At 54.6% G+C, this 14,758-nt stretch overlaps 1 protein-coding gene across 1 annotated transcript in view; it reads left to right on the top strand.

Annotated features, from left to right (window-relative positions):
- S6kII (Ribosomal protein S6 kinase II) overlaps nt 1-14,758 on the top strand; it is a gene marked incomplete in the record, with an annotated part of 223,434 nt that overhangs the window by 43,404 nt on the left and 165,272 nt on the right.

Genomic DNA, 14,758 nt, shown 5'->3' on the forward strand with positions numbered 1-14,758 from the left:
CGTATCACAACGAAACCGAACAGCGTGCTCCTTGTTCAATTATGAAACAACGGTATATACTTTTACGTGTGTTGACCATATGTTTATGATGCATAGCTGGTCAATTTGACAATGTCGCCCAGTGGCGCGCGTCCCGTAGCCTCGCCGGTTTACCACCCCCCCCTCCCCCCAGCCCCCGGCCGACCGGCCGCAGATCGTCGTGCAGTGTTCCTGAGAAACCGCGACGGCTCCGAAATCACAAACGCTAAGGACGCGTTTCTTGTGTCAAAACACGTGCAAAAGATGCCCCATAGGCTACCGAAATTCGGGCGCGATTGAACGACACCCGGAGAGGTATTTTCAAGAAGCCCTAAGGGATCGCACTGACCCTCCTCCCCCCCCCCCCACCCCCAACAGGGCAAGGGTAAGGCATCAGGGGAACCAACATTTTGACACGCCTCTGTCCCACTTCACACTTTCAGAGGCACCCTTGTGCCTATGTTTACTTGACTAACACGACTCATGATTCAAGCAAATTTGTGTCAGACCAGGACTCAGTTGCAACCTAGTCACAAACCAGGACAAGTGGGAGCAAAGCCAGAGACCCACGCTTCATCGGACTTAAGAGAACAAAAAAGTGCTTGGCAGTGCCCAGCACCGCTACGAACTTTCGACCATTTTACACGAGCTGGAAAGACGGCACCAGCGTGTCAAGCGAACGGAGGCGTCATTTGTTGATGTGAACGAGTTTTGTGATGCGTAAGTTTAGTATGACTGCGCAAGCCAGCAACTTTTCTAATATCGTAGCCTCACAGCACAGTTTACTAGGAGTGGAATTTGTATATGTGCTAGAAAAAATACGCGTCCGCCGCTATACTGGCAATGTCGCACTGTTAGTTTGGCAGCGTTTTTGCCGTCATATAAAGGCTGCAGGACGCATCCGACTATGACGCAGCATTTACACAAGGCGAATTGTGCTGCATAGAGCAGGCTTTTGCACTCGAAAGCAAACCAATGGTTACAATGTGAGGTTATTTCGTTGTAACCTGATGTTGCGCCTCAGTGTCTTCAAATGTGGAACATTCCTTTAACCACAGACAGCAGACGCAATCTAACTGGCGATCTCTCCTGCATGATCAGTTAGTGAGCACAGCGCCACTGTCACTGTCACTGCCGCTGTCCACCAGACACCGGAGCCCCCCTCCTTGCGACACTTTTGACACGTTTTGGCACTTGACAACCTTGCTGTGCACTTTGAAGAATCGAGGTCAGCCTGCGACAGACGAGCGCCACGCAGCAACGATACCGACAACCGGACACGCACACGCCCCGATGGCCACCCCTGGGCTGGTGTAACGACGGCGGCGATTCCCGTGTCCGGCGCAGATACACGTGGAGCAGGTAAGTAACTAAGCAGGCACCTTTACAGCGGCAATACCCGAGGCTGCAGATAAACGGGCAAGTGGCCCCAACATACCCGTATGACGGAATATGTGCCAACGGGAATCTGGCACTCCAATTTCACGAGGGAATGAATGAATAAAGGCATGCGCCCAACGTTACAATAAGGTTTGGCCTCATACCTCACAGGAGGTGGGAGAGGGATAATATATTTTCCAAAACAAGGGGCCTATGTCATTTCTTAGGGTCGTCGGTGACTTGTTGATTTGCTGCTGATTTCAGTCAGACATTGAGAGAGAAGGGGACGAAAATTGAGGACCAAGACGTCCCCTAAAACTAAAAAGCTTCCTTCCGTGGTAGAAATACAATCCCAGTTACAACAGTTATCGAAATATTCACGTGAAGTTATTCTTGGGCGATGCAGTTTTTCGGAAACAGCCCCGCCGGATCTTCGACTTACACTTGCTAGTTCGTCTGAGCTATTCGAGGAGTCTGAATCATGTTTGCACCGAAGATCGCTCTGACAAGGGAAACTGATTGTTCTCGACATCGCTGCGAAAGGACCGTATTATTTGGAAGACGTTTGCCTATTTTCACCATCAGTTCTCCAAGTATCGGACCCAGTCAGACGGCAGTTCGCAGATGTTAGCGGCATGGTAAACGAGCTCTAAGATTTCAAACCATTTGTATCCGTTCTAGCCGACAAACACAACTTGTAACAAATAAATATTGTGATAGGTAAATTTTGAATGGTGGTTAGTTCCATATTGCAGGGCGAAAGTGTTCCGTTAAGGTGTCCATGTACAAACTATGCGCTGTTAGTGCCCACCAGATGACCATTATTTCAGCACGCAGGTAGCAGCTGCAGTCACTGGCGCCACCGTTTCTGAATCGATGGGAACCGAACCACAGCAGGCATCCAAAAGTAAGACCTCTCCGTCAAAAGTGTTTGATTTCACAGAACTACCACACCAGATTGTTTAATATTTGTTTAGATTTGACGGAGAGGTCTCATAAAAGTTGTTTTAATATTCGTTATTGCTTTCCATGAACAACTGGCTGGATGCAGGGCTAATGTTTATTGAAGGCTGTCTAAATATGAATATCGGGCGAAGTGCTTTAGGACAAATATCCGAAGAAAATCTTGCGGGATACTAAACATGTACAAATAGGTGTTTCCAGTTTTAAACATATGACACATAGAGTTCGCCCAGGTGTGGTTTAATATCGTGTGGCTGTCATGTGTGCGCCAGTGAGTGGTCTGCTTCCGTCTGGGGCGTGACATTGCCGCCGGCGTGCACGGCTCGGAGTGCGCGGCGGCCAGCAGTTCGCCGAGCTCGTCACCGCTCTTGTGACGCACACGGCCAGAGCAGTGCGCGTCACGCGCCAAGTCCGAGCCGCTCTATTTGTGCGTGACATATGGTGCTCACCTGGGTGCGCGCCGTGCCCACGCACCGGCGCGTCGGACAGCGTCCGTCCGTGAGCGTGCCCGCGGCTCGAGCCGCCCCTCGCCGTGTGTACGCTTTGTCGGCGCCGGCGTCGCGCGCGGGCCGGGGTGGTGCGTGCACGCACCTGGCGCCCACACAACGCGGGCCCGGCCGCCGCGCCGCCGGCCGCCAGCCGGGGCGATCAATGCGCCGCCAAATTACCCGCGAGCGGCCGATCCAAATGTCACCGGCGTCACCGGGCTGGCGGCGGCACTGACGCGAGCGGGGAGTGGTGGTGGCAGCGCACGGACACGGCCGGACCGGCACACACTGCTATGGACCACCACACCGACACTCGGCGCCGGCAATGACGGTCGACCGCACAATGGCGACAGACCACCACGCTGAGACGGCGCACCTCCATCGCCGCACCGGTAGCCGCAGACTACCACCCAGCCAAAACACCCCTGCACTGCCCACAGACCACCGCCCACAGCCGAACATATCAGCAACAGGCCACGCGGATGGTGGACCATCACGCCGACGAGCGGACCGTCGCACAGGTCAGGTGCTTTCGCAGCAGACACCACACTGCGGGCAGGCCATGCCAAACAGACGGGAGACCACCACCCTGACAGGTCAGCTGTAAAACAGTGCGAGTGTCAGCGAGTAATGAAGCGCCCAACAACTCAAACACATTTCAACAAGTAGATTAATGTTAACAGCGCAGCCTGACTTCCCGGCGCTCACACTGTCCCGTCGAGCGCCGTAAAACCCGGGTATGTGACCAGGCAGGACGAGGCCGGCTCGGCGCCGAAGGCCCTCTCCGCCCACGTGTCGTCCCCGGCCGTGCTCCGCCGGGACCAAGACAAACCACCGGCTCCGCACCGTGCGGCTGTTTTTCGTCGGCGACCGCCTGTTTTTCCGGCGCGCGTGACTGTTATCCTCGGCGCGTGAGTCGGGTGATAACGACACGGCCGAAAATGTCAGGACGAATGACATCTCTCTCTCGCGCGCTGTACCCAACTATTCCCGTGTCGCCGCTGGGCTCTCCGATATCACGTCTAGCAGACAGCTGCCTGCAGCAGGACTACCACACACGCCGTGTAGGAGTTGCACTGCTTATGTAGACGGGCGAGAAGTATCGGATTTGCGAAGGGCCTGCATCTCTACATCACCGGTGAAAAGGCCGAGCCAGTGAAACCACGTCGTTTGACGCAAATATGTATAAACGGTGCGACTGAAACACGGCCAAGTTGCAGTTGCGCTTTATGAGACTGGCCATTGCTGTGCCTGGCATGGTCCAATGACTGGCATCGCTCGGTTCCGGGTCGTAGCTCACTGCTAACTGGTGGTCGTTCAATCCCCGACGACAACAAATTGATAGCACAGCCTCCAGCTGAGGCGGAACATTCTCCGATGGCGGGTCTTGTGGTCAGTAAGCTCTGCCAGGAGGCTGGCTTGTGCCCTACACCAAGCTTGGGGTCCAGAGCACGTCCGCAGCCGCCCCGCTGACTTGGCACTGTCACTTTCGACCGCCGCCGCCAGGTAGTGGGCGAAAGCCTGACCGGTACGCCTACCCAGGCAAGGCTCTGCAGGCGCGGACGTGCCTCAGACCCGCATAGAAAGCGGGGCCGCAACGCTGCCCGCCGGCGGCGGCGGCGGCGGCGGCGGCGGCGGCGGCGGCGGCGGCGGTGACCAGTGCTCGTCGGCCGGTCGGCCCTTTACGGCCGGGCGAGCGGAAGCGACCGGCGGCGCGGCGGCCCTGCCTGGCGGCGCAGGTGGCGCGGGCGCCGTTTTACGGGCCTCGCCGGCGCGATTGGCCCGTTCCGGAGACTGGGCGTCTGGCCTTAGGGCCCTGATCTCTGACAGAGTGGTGGCGCGGAGCCGGCGGCCTGTGCACCGGCTGCGCTCGGCACAGCGGCCGGGCACAGCGGCCGGGCACGCAAGCGCGCCGCCCATGACACGCACCTTGTTAACGGGGTTGGCGAGCGCCGGGTGCGAGACGCGTGATCCGCCGTTGTTGTTGTTGGTCGCCATGCCGAGCTCCTCGTTGACATTGGACGCGACGAAGCTGAAGCCCCGGAAGAGCTCGTGCGCGTTGGCGCTGGCTGGCACGCCGGGCGAATCTGTGGCGAGCAGGGCAGGGTCCGGCCACCATATTTCGTCCAAAGCACATCAGCCGAGCACGGTCGGCGGCCAAACGCCGCTTTTCCACATGCCAAGGGTAAGTCGAAGATCAACTGACGCATGGTAAGAACGGTCCTGGAATGAAATAAGCGGTAGTTTGTACAAAATGCCTTCATTCTTGTCGGCACCGGACGGTAAATCCGGTGTAAGATATATTTGCATGCACGTGCTGTAAGGTGCACCTTACGTACAGTGCACCATGTCTCGATAGTCCCACACGAGCTTTTCAATTCACAAACATCTGCTGATTCTTCATCCTAAAATAATCCCACCAACGGCTGATCACATTACGGACTTGGTTCGACACAACAAAACCAAACCGAACTTTGGACGGGGCGGACTTCCAAAACTGGCCGCCGGGCGGCTTCTCCTGAGGCGGGTCCGTCGCATTAGCGCGTCGGTGGCGCCGAGATCGACGCCGCGCCGTCGCCGCCGCGGCCCGGCGACGCCACGCCAGGGCGCAATGGCGCCAGATTGGCCGCGTGTCTCTCGGGACGACGTTGTGGACTCAGCGGCGGGCGATGTGCCTCGGACACCGCCCCAGGGACGTCACCGACCGTCACAACAAACCGAAATAGGCCGGCCTGGTGCGCCGGGGTCAGAACGCCTGGCCGCGACCGGGGCCCGGCGCGGCCGACAGCAACAACCGGCATCACGAATAGGTCTCTAGCACGCCGAGCCAATACTTCTTTCGCCGGGGGCAGCACGCTTCAAGCGTTTTCCGGAACTGTACAGAACCTGGGCACACCTTTCACGTACGCTTAACTTATCTGGTACACATCCAACCATGAACATAGGATGACGCACTCCAAGTAAGCTAAAGGCAACCATGACACATCATCGGTTTGATGGTAAGACCGCCGCTGCGCGCCATTACCGCAAGCGAGGCCCGAGAACAGCCCGGCCCAGCACCACCTCTGGAACCACTCTGGCCTCGTGCGAGTGCATACAACGGCAGCAAAAGTCCATGGCTCCATCGCCGTCAAAGCATACAGCGACCTTAACCTTTGCTACCCGTCGATACGGAAGCTAGGAAGCAAAACCCGATACCGTGTGCACGGAGCCACGGCGGGCCACCTGTCCGCTACTCCTGCCGAGTTGTGAATGTACACATCGCGAGGTGTGTGCCTCCCACCCCCACCCCGCCGCGGCATGGGTGTACCGGGGTCCTCACCTCGTGGGGTGCGTGACGTGTACTCTGAGTCGAAGTAGAACGTGTCCTCCTGCTGAGTGACGGCCGGCTTAAACGGCGGCTGGATCTCCTTGCGATACAGTTTGCCCCAGTCGATGGTGGCGAAAAAAATCGTGGCGCTGGATCTCCTCCACGCCGTTTGTACCTGAAGCAAGAGCCGAGTGTGAGGGCTGTCCGTCTCTGGTGGAGAAAGGGGCGGGTGTGAGGGCCAACTCTGCACCCGGCGCCACAGCGCGCGGACCCGGGACGTGGCCGGTGGGAGCAGCCCATTGAACGCCACCAGCGGGTGAGCTGTCACAAAGACATAACAGGCCATCGCGCTGTCTTACAACGCCTCGAACAATCGACACGCACGTCCGGCAAGCTGTCATTCATTTCGCGTCCACTCCTGGGATGTATTACCAGGAAAATGGCGTTTGCGGCGTGGGACGAGTAAGGTCATAAACGACGGTCGTAAAGGTTATCTCCGTGCAGACGACGCCAGACCGTGGCGAACGGATTCCAAGAGTAGATATTAGTGACCCAATGGTGTATCTCATCCGCTTAGCAGACAGAGGTGAGTTGCTATTTACAGTCCAAACAGGCATTTGCGCATGCCATGTCCCGGAAATCGGCTCGTTTTAGTTCTGGTAAGGCTAGGCAGCTTTTCATCGAGGAAATCATTGAATTCACACTGGTTTACAGTTTCGCTGTTTAGGAATGAATTCACGCGAAAGCGCACATGTTTTGAGTGCATACCAGTCACAATGAACAGATATAAACAAAAAACTTGCAAAACATATTCGGCCCAATCTCCATCGGATCACGCCATGTCGTATTTGTGGCCAGTTTCGGAAAACATGGCATTCGCTGTTTTCCGGTCCCTCACTGGTGCACCCATGCGTCGGGCAGTGTTGACACTGCTCTGCAATCTGTTGACGGCACATGAGCCTATGCTGTGCATCCGACTGCATGTCTTGACCTTTTCTGACTGATATGACATAAAGACTGATATAAATCGTCCAGAACCGAACGGACCCACTGTTTATGCTCGAAAAGCTCGTGGCCAAGTGCACACAGCCACATTAACTTGTTCGTTGTGATTGTTTTCCTTGGTTAAAATATATTGACTTCTGAACACAATTTAGACTCGCGTTCTTCAGCTTTTCTCGAGGCTTGCAAATGTTGTCCAACAGCAACTCTAATCTTGTTAAATGACTTGCATGCAAATTTCCTGCAGGGACTACAAGACACCTTTAAAGAATTGTACTACTCTTGCTGAAAACTGCGTGGCGGAGTGATCAGCCGTCGCAAGCTTAAGGACAGCCTGAAGGGAGTGTTCCACACTTGTATTGGGTTTTGGGCTGAGATAGCCATTTTCAATATCATTCCCCGCTGTTCCAAGTTATGCTCTTTTTAAGACATCAACTTCTCTCGTTTCTGAGCTGGACTCAAGCGAACTTGTGCAGACTATTTCGAGCTCCCTATTTTAAAGTCACCCAGAGGTGTGCGACGTCATAGAGACGTCAAACGAATTTCGCCTCAATGGCCATACTGCGTTCAAGGTCAAGACATAGATGATCATTGCCTTACTCGTGCTTGGATTACCTCAGCACCAATCGCCTCATCAACGGACAGCGGCAGGCTTTTAACTAGCCAACGCAACAAATGCAGGTCTTGACCACGAAACGCGTTTTGAGATACACAATACAGGCATTTGCGCAGTCCTGCTCGTTACGACGAATATGAGACTGGGAATTGGATAACACAAGAATAGCGCCGGAACCATCGCCAAAGTCATGGACAAATATGCGGGAACACTACAAAAAAGGACCAAACACACAAGAACATAACGGTCGGCTGGTCTATTAATCACGCATAACTTAACAAGCCACCTTGAGGCAAGTTGAGGCACTAGAAGTAAGTCAGCTCGTCCGCCACAAACTTAGGGTGTTTTTGCTGACGTAGTCAAAGACAGACACAGCACGCTGACTAAGTCCGGACACAGACACGGGTCTCGAGCACCTTCGGTCGGGCAACAGGTAACTGTGCACTTGTTACCGAACAAAATTCCATTGCAATAGCATTTAAATATTTACACATATTTCATAATTACTACGACAAAAGTGGCCCAAAATGACTCAGAATACCGCATTAGCATCTATCTTGCCGATCGACAGTGTGCAGAGCCAAGTGCGGACGGATGAATCACACTATTTAGCCCGGATTTCTCTAAGAAGTTGCTGTTGCTACGCAGTACTGCAGTTGCGGTATCCTCACACCCGGTCGTAAAATACGTTGTTCAACATCACAATCGAAAAAGGGAGCCAACAGACCAGTCAATGAACCCATTCTTAATACCACGCCTGCCAAATAATGACAATACACTGGGTGGTTATTTGGATGTGAATCAATTTGCGTACTTCCCAAGGCATCCAAGAGATGGCGGCAGGGTTTGCACTTAAGCGAAGAATCTCCCTCCGAAATGTCATATCAGTTACGGAAAGGAGGGTTGGGTTGACATGCTCGTGAGAGAGAGATAGTTGGATTCGGGCTCCAGGCCGACAGGGCGGGAAACCAAATACCTCTTCAGAGCGAAGCCGGGTCATGACTTGTGCGGGCAAACTGCGCTACGTTGGCGACATCATCTGGCTGGGAACGGATGTTTAATTCCAGGGGAGGGGCTAGCGATGGATCCACCGCACTCTGAAAGGGAATGTTCCACAGCCGGAGATACGTAGGTAAGCGTCAGATACAATGAAGTAAGCTTACTTGTAACTACTGGTATGCTTAAAAAAGACTGGTCTAGCCATAAAATTGCGCTTTTCGGTAACTATGCTCACCATATGTGATAGTTGCTCAAGTCATGGAACGTTTGTATGGCGTCAGTTACTAAGAGACTCGGGTCAGATAATTGTAACTGTAGCGGACGGGCTGACTGACTTGCAGTGCTTCAACTCGCCGGGAGGTGGCTTGTTAGCTGGCACATGCTTGCTGAACCGGAATAACGTTATGTACGCGTGTTTTGGTCCCTCCCCGTGGTGCTCTTGTGCATTTGTCCGTGATTCTATTGGCGTTCGACTTGCATTCACATACTTGGTGACGGCATATCCTATTCTGTTCATTCCCAGCCATTCTATGAATTGTCATTTTATCTCCAGCCTCATTTTCGCCACAACTAGTACCATCGACAAAGTCGTGTGTTATATAGCACAAGACGGGACGAGTCTTGAGAACTTACACTTGAAGCATTTATCTGGCCAGCTGCTGTCCATCGACGCCACGAATCGGGCTGACACGAGACAGACACGAATCACTCGACGATCGTATTTGGCTTGACCTTGAGCGGTACATGGCCAACGGCATGGGGGCATTCGCGTGGTGTTTCTATGGCGTATGGCGGGGTGATCTTAAAATACGTTGCGCGAAATACTCTGCACAAGCTCGCGTGCGTCTAGCTCAGGAACAAGGTTGGAAATCTTAAAACAGCGCATGGCTGTACATTGCATTAAAAAATCTTCAAAATGGCTATTTCAGTTCAAAACTCAGTGAAAATGTAACAGATTCCTGCCAAATATGGCATGTCGGGTCGGTGTCACGTTAGGCCGGGTCAGACCACTGAAGCTGACTACTTCGTCAGCGAACGGAGTATGCATGACGAGGAACGTGTGAAAAGTAAGGATGCAATGTCCTTTATCATCTTCCAACAATCTGCGAATTAGGCGACCGTGAACTCTGAGCTCAGGAAAGAATAGGCTGGTCGACATGGATATTGCCACGAAGGCCAACACTGCAGTCCAAAGCCATGGCCTGGTGGGTATCTCGAAAATTACACAATGCCCCATGTCGGTGATCCGACAGCGGCCACCCACGGATATGTCATGTCAAAGCCTAGCTAGCGTGAGTGTCGGCGGCAACTGACGGCAGGAAAAGGCATGTCAACAACTTCATGTCGGCAGACAGTCACGCCAACAGAACATAGGCAAGCGCGTGTGGGGGAGTCGGTAAACACCAGAGAGCCAGCGACCGCACATCAGCAGAGCCACGCCGACAGAACACGGAGCAGTGTGTATGGCGGTCACTTGCCCGCAACAACGCGACATGTATGCCTACAAAAGGCATCATGTGTGTCTACTGTGGGCAGCATATGTTTCCACAGCAATAAGGACGCTCGGGCAAGTCTCCAGTCAGGCGGCATGTATATCCAGTCAGGCGGCATGCGTGTTCACAGTCAGGCAAGATGTGTGTCCACAGTCAGGCGGCATGTGTGTCCACAGCCGCCCACAGCGCCCCACCAGCTAACTTGGAGTCAGAATGTGTGAGCCCAGCCCAGTGAGCTGCGTCATGTCCCGGTTCCCTGCGCATCACGTGGGAGCGTCGTGACGTGCAGCGCTTATCTGGCATCCGGTGTTTCTCATTATGCCGACTGAAGAACACCACTCAGGAAACAAGACGGCCAACTTCTGAGGCAACCCTTCAACTAGTTCCGACGTAAGCAGTGCGGAAGGCTGCTTCAAGCGGCAAAGTGAAAACTTCCACTTAAAAGTTTCTGTCGTGGGCAACGTCACTCGGCATCCCGCGTGCGCCGACAAATCTGGCTACATCCAGGGATATGGCGCGAATGTTGATACAAAGGAGCATGGCCACCAGAAAGACCCAATACCGGAAGAGTCGGCACATTACAGTCAGCACATTGCAGTCGGACGTGGTCCGATAACTGCCCACGTACACATGAATAACGACTTGTACAGGGCTACACTCCCTGGTAAGCTTGAAGTGCATTATGTTTACAAGGACAAGCTGGAGCAGTAAAGACGACTGTAAGATCAATCTGCAGATGAGCTACGGCAGCATCGAGCGAATGGGCGTTCTGGCGGAAGTGCCCAGACGACGGAGCAGCCGCCACCCCACAGCGGAAAAGCCAAGACAAGACAAAGCCGAGACTCCACATTTATATGGGGGTTTAAGCTGGAGTAACCATCTTGAGGAACTTTCGGTGCCCTTCACACTCCTAGCCTTCATAAGACCTAAACCCCTCTAGTTTCTGAGCTACACGCCCGCGAAAATCAGAAAAGTATATCGGGAAAGGTTTTCAAAGTCACCTTAGCATTCATAACGTCATAGTAAAGTCATTCGAATCCTGCCATTCCATAAGCCATGAGGCGACCAATGCCAAACACAATTTTCGAGGCGTTCATATCTGGCGTTCGCGAAAGCCATTTCCAGATATGACGGCCGTCAACTGGCCACCAGTGTTGTGCAAGGCACGATGAGGTTATCAAACCATGCCGCAATGAGGAGCATATTTACTTACCAGAGAACTGTGCTGTCTATAGTACTCTTTTCCACTTAAAAAGTATATCAATGGTTATAAGTCAGCTTGTTTCATCATACCTGATGCTTGCTTCAATATCTTCAAATGTGAAACATTTCCTTTAAGAGCCTTAGCCTGGTACCCTGCCGCGCCCCGCAAATTGCGGCCGCTGATATAACCGTAAGGTGCACTTTAACTACCATCAGTGTACATCATGGACAAGTCATATGTATATGACTATATGTTATGTATATATATATATATATATATATATATATATATATATATATGTATATGACAATATCATGTATAACTGGCCGCAGATCGGTGTTTTAGGGGCGCTTCCGCCGCAGGACGTCACACGCACCTGAGACGGTATGCTGTGCCGCTGAGCACCCCGTCGCGGTGAGCGATGCTCTGACGTCATGCGAGGCCGAGCGGTCCCGCAAGTGCCGCTCATTCAAGTGCATGTCCATTAATTACTGTGCAGTCCCTCCGCCAGCTTGGCGAGACGAACCCTGCCCACTAACAAGCGCCATGTATCTTAGCGAGCAAACCGTGATGTAACCGCTGAGATCCGGGATGTCGCCCCCACTCCCACCCTCCACCCCCCCGTCCCCCCCCCCGCCCCCGCCCCGCCCCGCCCGGTCCGCCATCCCGGACGCAGACCACGGACTGCCGGCGCCTCACGCGCGCGGCAGATAACTGAAACATTGAGTTATGAATAACTAGTGCTCAGCTAAATATAGCGTCGCAGGAGCTGTTACGACGGAAGGGCACCGCTACACCAGCGGGCTGGAGCGACCCAATGTCAGCCGCGCTGCAGGCGAGCTGCTGACAGCCGGCCGCCGCCACCAACCGGCGCGACACCACGGCTGTTCATGCATACAAGCGTTTCGCAAAGCGCTTCCACAAGCAGCGTTATCTGCCGTCACAGCCACGGTATGCACTAAGCACGCATTTGGCCGCCAGCAGGCCAGTGCAGGTGACGAGACCGTTCGGCCAAGACATCGGCAAGGTGCACCTCAAATAACTATCGCATGTATGGTGCAAAAGCACAGGCTTCGGTCGCGCCATGTCAGAGGCAATGGATATCGATATGGGGAATATCAAATTAAGACTGACGTCCACGCCCTCCCAAACACGTGCTTGAGGCACGAAAGTAGCGTTCCAAGGCAGAGCGCGGTCATGTCCACTCCCAACGAGCTTATGATTTCAGGTTTATGGCAATGCTGCCAGTTTATCCTTATTCTAGTTTGCTGTCTTGGTCTGGAGGCATGTCGCAATTTCGCTTTCTTGGAACAAAATGCTGGAATCAACGTTGTGGCAAAATATAAACTACTGAATGTCGAAAACTGACCCGCGCAGTGTGCTCTCACCACATGAAGCAAAGCGGAGATTTTCCTTCGCTTCTAAACACCTCAAGCTTCAGCGTTAAAGTCAGCCCAGAGCGAGCCAGCACACCTAAACAGAACGCACGTCCGGCACAGCGTCTACGTTGCGTCTCGAAAAATTCATGCCGTCCAGTTCTGGCAAACGGCCACTGCGAGCCGGTCGGAACATAATCATCGTGACGCCACGTGGACTCTATGCCGTCCAGACTGATCGGAGGCACCAAAAATCACCTGTGCCCCAGCCGTGCGTCATGACACCGCCTGTTGCGTTCAATCGGACAGTTCCACCATCGTCTTCGAGTCAGACAGCGCCGGCGGCTAGGAAACGGCACCGCCGCTGTCGCTGCGTCACGACGGCCCCGAGACACTGGCCACAGGAGACACCCAAGCCCCACCCACTTACAACGATCTGGTGCGACACTCCGCGGAGCGCCTCCCGACGGTGCTGTTCAGCACGGTCCATACGTGGGCACGGTCAGCGACAGAGCGAGAGCCGTCCTGTCAGGTATGCGACGGACTCACCGCCGGCTGTTTTAGTGAGACGCCAGCCCTCCTGTCAGGTATGCGACGGACTCACCGCCGGCTGTTTTAGTGAGACGCCAGCCCTCCTGTCAGGTATGCGACGGACTCGCCGCCGGCTGTTTTAGTGGGGCGCCAGCCCTCCTGTCAGGTATGCGACGGACTCGCCGCCGGCTGTTTTAGTGAGACGCCAGCCCTGCTGTCAGGTATGTGTCGGACTCACCGCCGGCTGAGGCGCCAGCCCTCCTGTCAGGTATGCGTCGGACTCACCGCCGGCTGTTTTAGTGAGACGCCAGCCCTCCTGTCAGGTATGTGCCGGACTCACCGCCGGCTGTTTTAGTGAGACGCCAGCCCTCCCTGTCAGGTATGTGTCGGACTCACCGCCGGCTGTTTTAGTAAGAAGCCAGCCCTCCTGCCAGGTATGCGTCGGACTCACCGCCAGCTGTTTTAGTGAGACGCCAACCCTGCTGTCAGGTATGCGTCGGACTCACCGCTGGCTGTTTTAGTGAGACGCCAGTCCTCCTGTCAGGTATGCGAAGGACTCACCGCCGGCTGTTTTAGTGAGACGCCAGCCCTCCTGTCAGGTATCAGACGGACTCGCCGCCGGCTGTTTAAGTGAGACGCCAGCCCTGCTGCCAGGTATGCGTCGGACTCGCCGCCGGCTGGTTTAGTGAGACGCCAGCCCTCCTGTCAGGTATGCGTCGGACCCGCTGCCAGCTGTTTTAGTAAGAAGCCAGCCCTCCTGTCAGGTATGCGTCGGACTCACCGCCGGCTGTTTTAGTGAGACGCCAGCCCTCCTGTCAGGTATGCGTCGGCCCCGCTGCCAGCTGTTTTAGTAAGAAGCCAGCCCTCCTGTCAGGCATGCGTCGGACTCGCCGCCGGCTGTTTTAGTGAGACGCCAACCCTGCTGTCAGGTATGCGAAGGACTCACCGCCGGCTGTTTTAGTGAGACGCCAGCCCTCCTGTCAGGTATCAGGCGGACTCGCCGCCGGCTGTTTAAGTGAGACGACAGCCCTGCTGTCAGGTATGCGTCGGACTCGCCGCCGGCTGTTTTAGTGAGACGCCAGCCCTACTGTCAGGTATGCGTCGGACCCGCTGCCAGCTGTTTCAGTAAGACGCTGACTGGCATGGGACTGGTGGCTGTGCCAGTCGACTGCTTATGAGGAGGTACACGTGGGCGCCCCCCCCCCTCCCCTCCCCCCCAACTCTGTCGGTCTACATCGCAGGGCTGAACAGTCCCCCACTGGTGGGACGAATCTGACAAGTTCCACGTTGCTGGTTGCTGCTTGGAAAGCTCAGCAACATTTGGTGTTCTCAATCTTCAACATGGTTGATTAGACTCGGTTCAAAGTGGAGTTGCTGA

The sequence above is a fragment of the Pollicipes pollicipes genome, unplaced genomic scaffold (genome assembly GCF_011947565.3).
Source record: "Pollicipes pollicipes isolate AB1234 unplaced genomic scaffold, Ppol_2.1 Scaffold_5724;HRSCAF=6776_pilon_pilon_pilon, whole genome shotgun sequence".
Lineage (NCBI taxonomy): Eukaryota > Metazoa > Arthropoda > Thecostraca > Pollicipedomorpha > Pollicipedidae > Pollicipes > Pollicipes pollicipes.